The sequence below is a fragment of the Procambarus clarkii genome, chromosome 17 (genome assembly GCF_040958095.1).
Source record: "Procambarus clarkii isolate CNS0578487 chromosome 17, FALCON_Pclarkii_2.0, whole genome shotgun sequence".
NCBI classification, from domain to species: Eukaryota; Metazoa; Arthropoda; class Malacostraca; order Decapoda; family Cambaridae; genus Procambarus; species Procambarus clarkii.
In genome coordinates, this window is record NC_091166.1 from 18,750,343 (window position 1) to 18,760,546 (window position 10,204).

The following is a 10,204-nucleotide window of genomic DNA, read 5'->3' on the forward strand; positions in this document are numbered from 1 at the left end:
GAAAGGGCGGACAGGTAGAGGATGGGGTAAGGAGGTAGGGGGAAATGGAAGATACGGGGTGAGGGGGGGGTGGGGTAAGGAGGTAGGGGGAAATGGAAGATACGGGGTGAGAGGGGATAGCGGGGGGATGGGGTGGAGGGGGAGGGGGGAAAGAGGGAAGGTTGAACAAGGTGGGAATAGGGGAGTGGTGACCTGGTCGGAATGGGGTGGGGGGGAAGGGAGGGTTGTGTGAACATTTGAGTGGGGGCAGGTAGGGTGAGGGGTAGGGAGGGTTTCTATGCAGAGGAGGGAGGTGGTGTTGCCCTCCCCTCTGGTGTTGCTGGAATGCAGGTTGTGGGTTCCCCTCTTTTCTCTGGGAGCGTTGTTTTTGGGGCAGTGCTCTTCGGTTTACTCCTCTCACCCTGCGCTTCCTCCTTGTCTTTGCTGCCTAGTTCTCTCCTCCTACATCCTGTCCATCTGGAGGAATACTTTCTTGTATTCCTCCACATACTGCAGATGACTCTTCTTTTCTAGAATACCCTCCTTCGTTGTCTCGTTTGCAAACACTATCTTTACTAGGCGGTTTGAGTCCTTGTTGTCCCACCTCAACCTGAAAACCTTTTCAAAGTTTTGTTCAGCCCCTTCCATCTTTAACGCCTTCAGAATCCCATTTACTGCCTCTCTGTCCTTGCTATTACATTCATGCCTATTGTATCCTTCCTCTTCTTTGATGCCTACAGCTACCATTGATATTTTTCTTTCCAGGAGCAGACTGGTGCACCTTGCTGCTTCCTGTGAAGTAGGAAGCAGCAAGCAGTATATATATATATATATATATTGGTATATACTGGCAGCAGGTTTTCTTTCAAACATGTTTCATTGAATATGACCGCATATTCTGTATTTATTATTTTCTGGTTTAGGGCTTCTATCCCTCTAACTATTTTCTTAGCATCAGGGCTTAGTTGAAATAGGAGTTCTCCAAAACTCATTTTCGTACTTTTAAGGTGAAGAAAAGAGGTGATTTACTATAGAGTGTATTACACTTATTTATACAATTTGCACAACGTTTCGAACCTCCATGGTTCATTCTCAAGTGAACAGATCTTACAATGCTGGTTGATTTTATACCCGCACTGGGTCAGGTGATAATACAATAAAGGTGAAAACATGGGGGGATACATAAGGGATAAATGTGAGGTGAAACATAGAGGCTGCAGAAGGCTTATTGGCCCATAGAGGCAGCTCCTATCTAAACACAAAGATTAATCCAGTGTAATTGGCCTATTATGTTGGACATTGTCTTCTCTGTTGGCATCGATATGTTCTTGTCTTGTCCTTGCTCTCATAGTGGGTAGAGTAAATAGTTCTGTGATTTGGGTGTTCATGGTAGGTCGCTCTATTCTTATGTGAATTGCCTCAAGAATTTGTAATCTTCTTGCATCTTGGGTTTTGTCTATTATGCAGGTATTCTTGTTCAACATTTCTTTGGTTAGAGTAATGTCATGGGCTTGTCTCATGTGATTCCTTGGGGCACCAGATTGAAGATGGCATGTCAAACGCCTCGTCAGCTTGGTCGACGTCATACCTATGTACTTACATTGAAGGTTACATCCTTCGTGGGGGCAAGTGTACATGTATACAACGCTTGACTGCTGTAGAGGGTTCTCCGTCGGCTTCGGGCTGTTTTTGATAAGGAGTTCGGTAGTCTTCTTGGTTTTGTAGAATATTATCAGGTTTATGTTTTGGTTAGGAGTAGTGCTTTTTACTCCTTTACGGATTATTTCTTTCATTATTCTTTCCTCTTTTTTATGTTCACTGTGCATGGTTGATTTGTAATATAATTTTATTGGGGGTGTTGTGGTTTCTGTTCTAGGTTCTGAATTATACCAACGGTCCAAGTGTCTTCTTATAGCAGCGTTTAGTTCCGCGTTGCTATATCCGTTGTTCACCAATACCTGAGTTACTCTTTCAAACTCTCTACTCACGTTGCTCCATTCAGAGCAGTGGGTAAGGGCTCGACGAATATAAGCATTGAGAACACTGGCTTTGTATCTTTGGGGGCACTCACTTCTACCGTTCAGGCATAATCCTATGTTGGTGGGCGTGGTATATACGTTGGTGCTTAAAGAGGTTCCTGTTTTTGTTATTAGTACATCCAGGAACGGCAGACTGTTATTTTCACTATTTTCATGTGTAAATCGGAGTACTGACTCTCTCTCTAGGTGTCTTTTTAGGTCAATTAGTTCATCTGAGTCTTTTACTATTACGAATATGTCATCTACATAACGGCAGTATACAGTTTGTTTTTGTCTGCTACTGAAGACCATATAGATATATATATGTATATATATTGGATGAGGTGATATGGTGCAAAAGCTTTGGGTGAGGTGACAAACACAAGACAGAACACGAAACAATGGGTATAAATTGGATAAGTGAACATATGCATGGAAGTAACTGCAGAAGGTCTATTGGCTCTATTTCTGTGTTATATTTCTATTGGTCTATTTATGTGTTGTTTGTTAACAACATTAACAAACAACACAGAAATCATCGATTTCATCATTAGGCAAATCGGGCCTTGCATAGTAGGCTGAGAAGTGCGTTCTGGCTACTAGGTACGACATATATATATATATATATATATATATATATATATATATATATATATATATATATATATATATATATATATATATATATATATATATATATATATATATATATATATATATATATATGTCGTACCTAGTAGCCAGAACGCACTTCTCAGCCTACTATGCAAGGCCCGATTTGCCTAATAAGCCAAGTTTTCATGAATTAATTGTTTTTCGACTACCTAACCTAACCTAACCTAGCTTTTTCGGCTACCTAACCTAACCTAACCCATAAAGATAGGTTAGGTTTGGTTAGGTAGGGTTGGTTAGGTTCGGTCATATATCTACGTTAATTTTAACTCCAATAAAAAAAAATTGACCTCATACATAATGAAATGGGTAGATTTATCATTTCATAAGAAAAAAAATTGAGAAAATATATTAATTCAGGAAAACTTGGCTTATTAGGCAAATCGGGCCCTGAATTGTAGGCTGAGAAGTGCGTTCTGGCTACTAGGTACGATATATATATATATATATATATATATATATATATATATATATATATATATATATATATATATATATATATATATATATATATATATATATTGTGACGGTGTTCCCCCCCTTATAATTCTCCCACGCCTGCAGTAAGAGTCATGTCTACTTTTCCCAAGCGTTCTCTACGTTGCAGGCTACAATTTGATATATGGGAGAGAGTGAAGTGTTCTCGGAGAGCCGAGAAATTTGTGAAATAGTAATATTTTGGCCTGTGGTATAGGCCCTTTAGGGAGCCAAGATGGCGCTTGCCTCCCCGATTTCCCGCCAAAACCGTGTGACGTCAGTGGCACCGGATTGGTCACCGACAGCAATGTGGCACCGGGAGCCAATGAAAACCTCCCGTGGCGAAAGTGACGTCACGAAGGAAGGGGGTCAGGCCAGCGCGCCACTCTGGCGCCAGCAGTCAGACACGACACGTCAAAGAGGTCGGACGTGCGACGATTGGTCCTGTCAGTTTGACAGTTGTTTCCCGCTCCCGTGGATTTACGCGTCACCTAAAGTCCGCCAGTACTCTGAGAGGTCTCCCCAGGTTCATGTGTTGAACCAGAGAGGGAGTAGCTGAGAGTAGGCGGCAGCCGTTGCTGGGAGAAGACGACGGCCAGGAGACCGACTCCAACCCTTCAAGAAGTCAAGAAGGAGGACGGACCTGCAGTGAAGAGGCACGGAGACGACGCGCTAAACGGTGGGACGACGAGAGGCTCTGGTAGGACACGACGACGTGTCGTGTGGGGGCGTTCCCGACACGAGGACCAGGAGCTACATCTCGACTCTCATCGGAGGATAGGTTGAAGTAGGTGTTTCTAGTTCCCTCCCCATTCCCCTTTAGTTAGCTATATTATTCGGCTATATTTTCTAGCCTGAGGATTTTATATGTCATGAGCAAGTCTCACCCATGTCACGGTAAAGCACCAGTGTGCTAGACAGTACTATCAAGAGTACTTGTAATATTCATGTTGATTATTGGTGTGTACAGGCACCAGGAACAAGTGATAAATTTACTGTGTTGTGTATATCTTTCTATAGATTTTGATATGAACATATAGTGGTAAATTATATATAATATTATGCCAGTATTTGGAAGTTAGGCTGTGTGCCCAGAAACTATTTATTTTCCATGTATTGATATTTGATGTATCTACATTATATATGCTATGTTCATGCAGTGATTAGTCATTTGTGAGTACAGTGAATTATTGCGTTATCGACCACGAGAGAAAGTACTGAAAACTCCAGTGTTAATAGTTCATAATATATTGTTGAGTGAAGGACAATGTAAAGCCATTACATTGAGTCATTGTAGCATTGATTGTAGAAAAGACTGTTTGAGCCTGAGTACAGTGTAACTAAGTAATACGGTCTATTTGTGCCAATATCGAGTGTGCGAGTTTCTAGTAATATTGGAGAATTTAAAGAAACAGCGCGCGTGAATCTAGGAACAAGCAAATAACTTTCGCGCGGGGGCCAGGCGATCAGCTGTTCTTGACACTTGATGAGGAGGGGAGGTGTTGCCACCTAGTGAGTGCATACTTACCGTGGGAATTACCGGCCGCTGCCAGGATCAGTTGATTTATACATCATTGTTTGGCCTCGTGATATCTTTCATGCATTTTAAGTAAAATACAAAATCATCTTTGTGTTTTTATCATTCCCTCCATTGGTCTTGTGGCTATATTATACTGAAAGCATAGAGTGATAACAATAAGTACCTGCCTGATTCCTGATCTTTTGAGTGTGACCTTGCCAAGGCTACCACTAATTCCACCAGTCCACTGATGGTGTTACTGGCCACCTAAAACACCAGTTGGCGACCTTGTGGTTAACCGTAGAGCCCTATTGTTGGGGAGGGCACATGACAGTCAAGTGAACGAGTCGTGTTCCCACTCTTTCTTAATCAAAGGCCGTTGAGATTGACTGGGAGACTCTCCTGGCGTGCAGTGGCGCTGTGAGGATCGAGTGAAGACCCGCAGGGCTACGGTGAGTGACCTTGAGCATAACTATTGCTCACCCCAGAGTAAGGACAGAGAAGTGAAAACCCCAACATTGGCGACCTTGCCAGGATTTCGATCGAAGTGAAGGTTGCAGTGGTACTTGGCAGTGGTATTAGAGATCAGGTGCAGGCTATCACTCATAGCACAAGATGGAGGATGATAAAGTAGCAAGGTTTATTGACTCTAGAGACGAACAGGTGCTGGAAGAGTGCACCAAGGCACAGTTACAGGCAATAGCGGATCATTTCGGAATAAAGCTGAAATCTGCCAGAGTTGGTGAAAGAAGACTAGAGATAATGGCTCAGCTCCGGGCACGAGACGAAGCTTTGGGGGAGGAACGGCCCCAAACACCTGCCAGTGTGGGTGAACACCTGAGTATTGGTGGAAGCAGCAGGGGATCCAGCGGCAGCAGACACAGCATTAAGCTGGAAATAATGAAGCTGCAGCTGGAAGCACAGCAGCGCAAAGAAGAGCGAGAAGCGCAGCTGATGAGAGAAGAAGCACAGCAGCGCAAAGAAGAGCGAGAAGCACAGCAGCGCAGAGAAGAGCGAGAAGTGCAGCAGCGCAAAGAAGAGCGAGAAGCACAGCAGCGCAGAGAAGAGCGAGAAGCACAGCAGCGCAGAGAAGAGCAAGAAGCAGAAGCACAGCAGCGTAAAGAAGAGCGAGAAGCAGAAGCGCAGTGGAGGAGAGAAGAAGCTCAGCTACGCAAAGAAGAACAAGAGCGAGAGGCACAGATGAAGCGTGAGGAACGAGAAGCACAGATGAAGCGTGAGGAACGAGAAGCACAGATGAAGCGTGAGGAGCGAGAAGCACAGTTACGCAGGGAAGAACGAGAGCAAGAAGCACAGCTGAGGCGTGAGGAGGTAGAAGCCAACAAGGAGGTGGAGCTGAAGCGGGCTGAACTAGGACTAGGTGCCCCTGCTCCGCCGCAACAGGAAGACCGACGAGTGAGGGAAAGAGACCTGCCGGTCTTTGTGCCTAGTGAAGCCGAAAGTTTCTTCGATCACTTTGAGAGAGTTGCGGCTATGAAGAGGTGGCCGAGGGCGGAGTGGGCGGAGTTAGTGCAAGGGAGGCTCACAGGTGAAGCTCGTGATGCCTTCACTATGCTCGACTTCCAAGAATGCACCAACTACGATGCGGTAAAACGAGCTGTGCTCCGTTCTTTCAAGCTCACGCCGGAGTGTCACCGGAAGAGGTTTAGAGAATGTACCCGGTCACCAGGAAAATCGTATGCGGAGACGGCGAGGGACATGGAAAGAAAGTTCCTTAAGTGGCTGGACTCTGAAGAAGCGGGGTCGGCCGAAGAGGTCAAGGAACTAATGGTCATGGAAAAGTTTATGTCCGTGCTCCCTCCTGAGATCAGGATGAGGGTAAAGGAGGCGGACATAAAGGACCTGAGGGCTACAGCCGACCGAGCCGACATGTTAGAGGAAGCCCTACACCCACGCCGAGAGGGACAGCACCGACCACCCGTATACGTCGGAAACGATAGGAATTATAGAAGGACGGATGGATGGAGGACAGGAGCGAGTTCTCCCAAATCCCACCTCTCAAGTTGGAACACCCGAGGATCAAAAGGTGTTGTAGAGCCGATAGAGGAGAACCAAGCTGAGAGCTTGGGAGTTGTTACTGCAGCGAAGGAAACGACAAGTGAGGCGAGAAAGACACAGGGTGCGACGACCTCTGGAGGCAGTGCTAAGGCGAGCGGTGGCGGATGGTCTCCGCCGAGGGTCCGCTGCTACAACTGCGGAATAATCGGACACGTCGCGCGGGAATGCAGACGCTTTAAGCAGCGGGGACACGTTGCTTTAGTGATGTTCGAGGACCAGAGGGCCGAGGGAGTGCGGGATGAACCCGTGCTGAATGGGGAGAAGAAAGTTCACCCATTCATGTGTCAAGGAACCGTAAGGATGGGGGTCGCAGACCCCATCCCCGTGAAGATGCTAAGAGACACCGGGGCTGACTTTACCCTGGTAAGTGAAACCCTGTTCCCCGAGGGTTACAAGAGTACCAGTGTGGGGGTGGCAAGTGTGACCACTGTGGGAGGCCCAGTGAGGATGCCCCTACACCAGGTAACTTTAAATTCCGAATATGGCTGCCAGACCCTAGTGGTGGGAGTCTGTACATCAATGCCCAAGATGGAGGCACAGGTCATCTTGGGGAATGACGCGTGTGGAGGATATGTCCTTCCGAATCTTGTGAAAGGCGAGGAGTGCCTAGAACAATACAAGGAGACAGGTGGAGAGTTGAACGCCTGTGGGGGCGAGAAGGGAATCGCACCGGTGGCGATCCCAGTTTGTACTGTGACACCGAGACAACGCGAAGAACCAGGAGGTTGTGCATCTGATGGAGCTGAGGAGACGACTGACAGCCTGGGAACAGATCACCTCTGCGTAGGACCCAGAGAACGAGTGGAGGGCGAAAGTAGCCCGAATGGTGAGTTGCAGGTGACACTCACCGGTTCTCTAGGGGTAGACCGCACTCGTCTCGGAAAGTTGCAGCAGGAGGAGTTCCCCGAATTGGTTAGTGAGGCCGAAAGAGGACGTGTGGGTCCTGAGAAGGCTTACTTTCCATTTATCTATATCATATATGCCATGCTATCCATGCTGAAGGAACGATGGACACCAGGAGCGACCGTGGGAACGGTGAATAAATATGTCCAGAAGTTCAAAGAACGTCTCACTAGAGCGAAGGAACTGGCTGGGAAACACCTGAAGGAGGCGCAACGTAAGATGTCGGAGTGGTACGACAGGAGAGCTGCGCAGAGGGATTTTCAGGTCGGATCCCAAGTAATGGTTGTGCTGCCAGGTAAAGGTAGGGTGACCAAGACGCGGTTCGAGAGACCATACCGAGTGCTGCGACGGTTGGGTCCAGTGTCGTACGAGATTGGGAAGCCGGATGGACCCCAAAAGAAACAGGTGCGTCATGCAGACCGCCTGAGACCTTTCTTCACTGTGGAAGGAGGAGCCGCCAGGCAGGAAGGAACGATGATCCGAGAAACCCAGCGGAAGACGGTTCTGTGTGTACAGGGGGACCGAGAACTCCCGGAGGAGGAAAGAAAGTGGTCCAGGGCGGACGGCACCCGTCTCACCGACACTGAGAGTCTGACAAGGATCAAGGTCAAGCACATCAAGGGGAAGGACGACGTAGTAGCGGACGCCCTATCCCGCATACACTAACCAGACATGACTCTTATTTTAAGGGGAGGGGTATGTGACGGTGTTCCCCCCTTATAATTCTCCCACGCCTGCAGTAAGAGTCATGTCTACTTTTCCCAAGCGTTCTCTACGTTGCAGGCTACAATTTGATATATGGGAGAGAGTGAAGTGTTCTCGGAGAGCCGAGAAATTTGTGAAATAGTAATATTTTGGCCTGTGGTATAGGCCCTTTATGGAGCCAAGATGGCGCTTGCCTCCCTGATTTCCCGCCAAAACCGTGTGACGTCAGTGGCACCGGATTGGTCACCGACAGCAATGTGGCACCGGGAGCCAATGAAAACCTCCCATGGCGAAAGTGACGTCACGAAGGAAGGGGGTCCGGCCAGCGCGCCACTCTAGCGCCAGCAGTCAGACACGACACGTCAAAGAGGTCGGACGTGCGACGATTGGTCCTGTCAGTTTGACAGTTGTTTCCCGCTCCCGTGGATTTACGCGTCACCTGAAGTCCGCCAGTACTCTGAGAGGTCTTCCCTAGTTCATGTGTTGAACCAGAGAGGGAATTGACGGTTATTTGAGCAACAAGTGCTCCACTCAGGTACTGTGCAAGAAGCAGTGAAGCCGTGCAGTGACGTATGTGACGTCTGTGGCAGTTCACCAGTTCGTGACAGCGTAGTGGCTGACAGAGCCACTGGGTAGCTGAGGAAAGGGAGGACTATTTGGGGAATCCGGACGACTGCAGCTGAGAGTAGGCGGCAGCCGTTGCTGGGAGAAGACGACGGCCAGGAGACTGACTCCAACCCTTCAAGAAGTCAAGAAGGAGGACGGACCTGCAGTGAAGAGGCACGGAGACGACGCGCTAAACGGTGGGACGACGGGAGGCTCTGGTAGGACACGACGACGTGTCGTGTGGGGGCGTTCCCGACACGAGGACCAGGAGCTACATCTCGACTCTCATCGGAGGATAGGTTGAAGTAGGTGTTTCTAGTTCCCTCCCCATTCCCCTTTAGTTAGCTATATTATTCGGCTATATTTTCTAGCCTGAGGATTTTATATGTTGTGAGCAAGTCTCACCCATGTCACGGTAAAGCACCAGTGTGCTAGACAGTACTATCAAGAGTACTTGTAATATTCATGTTGATTATTGGTGTGTACAGGCACCAGGAACAAGTGATAAATTTACTGTGTTGTGTATATCTTTCTATAGATTTTGATATGAACATATAGTGGTAAATTATATATAATATTATGCCAGTATTTGGAAGTTAGGCTGTGTGCCCAGAAACTATTTATTTTCCATGTATTGATATTTGATATATCTACATTATATATGCTATGTTCATGCAGTGATTAGTCATTTGTGAGTACAGTGAATTATTGCGTTATCGACCACGAGAGAAAGTACTGAAAACTCCAGTGTTAATAGTTCATAATATATTGTTGAGTGAAGGACAATGTAAAGCCATTACATTGAGTCATTGTAGCATTGATTGTAGAAAAGACTGTTTGAGCCTGAGTACAGTGTAACTAAGTAATACGGTCTATTTGTGCCAATATCGAGTGTGCGAGTTTCTAGTAATATTGGAGAATTTAAAGAAACAGCGTGCGTGAATCTAGGAACAAGCAAATAACTTTCGAGCGGGGGCCAGACGATCAGCTGTTCTTGACACTTGATGAGGAGGGGAGGTGTTGCCACCTAGTGAGTGCATACTTACCGTGGGAATTACCGGCCGCTGCCAGGATCAGTTGATTTATACATCATTAGTATAAAATCAACTAGTATTGTAAGATCTGTTCACTTGAGAATGAACCATGGAGGTTCGAAACGTCGTGCAATTTATACAAATAAGTGTAATACACTCTATAGTAAATCACTTCTTTTCCTCACCTTAAAAGTACGAAAATGAGTTTTGGAGAA